The 2,219-nt window shown below is 35.9% G+C and overlaps 1 pseudogene; it reads right to left on the reverse strand.

Moving 5' to 3' along the window:
* Nucleotides 1-1,389: 1,389 nt before the first annotated feature.
* LOC130866207 (ubiquitin-conjugating enzyme E2 N-like) lies at nucleotides 1,390-1,952 on the reverse strand (annotated as a pseudogene).
* Nucleotides 1,953-2,219: the final 267 nt, after the last annotated feature.

The raw sequence follows: 2,219 nt of genomic DNA on the forward strand, positions 1-2,219 counted from the left end.
TTTTCCCAAGAAACAGAAGAGGGTACTTTCAGTTCCTTTATGAAGCCAATGTTACCCTAATAGGCTAAAAGTAGACATTCCAAATCTGACAGAAACAGCATGTCAATACAGTTATTAAACACAGACTGAAAAACTCTCATCAAAATATTACATCAAACCATAAATCACATAAAATAAATTATGTAATTCAATAAACTGAGACATTTTATAGATCTGGTTCAGTATTTTAAAAATTAGTTATTATAATCTATAACGTTAACATGCTAAAATGCCAAAAAAGAAATATGAAACAGCCTAAGAATTGCAAAATGCTTAAATATTTTAAAATATGAATCCCATGTAAATGTATAGTAGTTAATAATGTTGCAAACACCATACTATATTAAACTTTTATCATTTACTCAAAATATATTATAGACATAAATATAAAATACAAATTATAACATTTCTAAAAAATAATACAGGAGAAATTCTAGAGGCACTTAAGCTAGGCAGTGAGTTTTCTTTTTTTTCACCTAATTAAATCAGGTAACATACATTTAAAATTTCTAGTAAGTTTTAAAAAAAGGACAGATACTGATATTTCATACGTGGTCAGAGCCAGTTTATAAATACCCATTCAGTAAAATTCTATCACAAATCTGCATCAATGAAACAAACTGGTAAAATTCTCCACTTGCTAATCAATTTGTCAAATGGAGAAGACCAAAACAGAATATTCCATGTGATTTTAAATACAATTGTCACATCAGGAAAGAAAAATAAGCACATTACAATAAACTGTACAAAGGCAAAGTAGAATAACAAAAAACCATTTTACTAAAGCATAAGATTTACAGAAGTTTCCAGACAAGCCATAAAAAACGGTCAGAAGATTTTTTCTTCTTCTTTTGGAAGGGGGGGATGGGGCAGAGATTCTACACTTGACAGTGAAGTCACTGTGTTATTAGTGAGGGCTGTGATGTTTATTTAATGTTCCCATTTTGATTCAGACAATCAAGCTTGTCCATCTACAGTGTCTAAAATTAGACTTGGCTAGAGAACATATTCTAAAAATCTGGTTAGCTGCATTTAACCGATGCAATTAGATCCCACAGGCAGGCCAGGAGGAAAGGAGACCATAAAATTGAAGTAAAACTTTCCCTCTAAAAAATAAAATAAAAACACTGATACCCTGGCAGCTAACTCTGACAACTACCTTCATTGACAGTGCTTTGTACTTAAATTAGGGTGGGGAAACACATCCAGGCAGAGTCACTGCTTTTAAACACTTCACAACAACCCGGATGACACTTCTAGCCTCTGCTCATGCTTTCCAACAGTGAATCAGAACAAGACATAGATTTGCTAATGTGCATGTAATCACCAAAGATGAAGATGCCTGGGCTTTTATTCTGTAATGTTTCTAAGACTGTGTCCATTAAATGCAAACAAAAAATAAAAGAAAAGAGTCTTGGCAGAACAGGAGAAGTGATGTACACTTGATGATCTGATTGAGTAGATATTATTCACGGCATATAGCCTAGTCCATACTCTCGCTGTTTCTACGGCGTGGGCTTCATTGGTCTTCCACTGCTCGGCTACATCATTTGCTAATGGATCATCTGGATTAGGAGCATTTAACAAAGCCTGGATTGACAGCAGAACTGTGCGAATCTGTAGTGCTGGGGACCACACTTTCAAAATATCTAAACATATTCTTCCCATCTTGTCTACATTGGGATGATAAACTTGGGTCCTGAAACGCACTTTAGGTGCTGTCTTTGGGTATTCTTCTGACAGGACTAGTTCAAATTTAAAAGTCCCTCCCTCAAAGAGGGAGTCCTGGGAGCCCCCAATGACCCATGAAAATAACGGGCGTTGCTCTCATCCGGTTCTGCTTTAATGCCAGGAACTGGTTCTGCCAGCAAATGCTGGGTTTCCTTGATGATCCTGTGGGGCAGCTCCTCCATCTGATCAGAACCCGAGTTCAGACTCTGCTCTTGTCTCCTGGCAGTGAGTTTTCTATAAGCAACAAAAGCATGATCTACAAAAGACAGTATTAAAAACTATCTTCATTAAAGTTAAAAACATTATTAAGACTGCAAGTAAGAGAGAGTTCCTGTAGGACAGGAGTGTATTCGGTTTAAACACCTTGAGGGTGACAGTAAAATGAGTTGGTGATTTAGAGTTTCTTCATTCTCCATGTCCTCATGGTTATTCCAATGGTAAGGGAATGT

This window comes from Chionomys nivalis, chromosome 25 (genome assembly GCF_950005125.1).
Source record: "Chionomys nivalis chromosome 25, mChiNiv1.1, whole genome shotgun sequence".
In the NCBI taxonomy this organism is placed as follows: Eukaryota; Metazoa; Chordata; class Mammalia; order Rodentia; family Cricetidae; genus Chionomys; species Chionomys nivalis.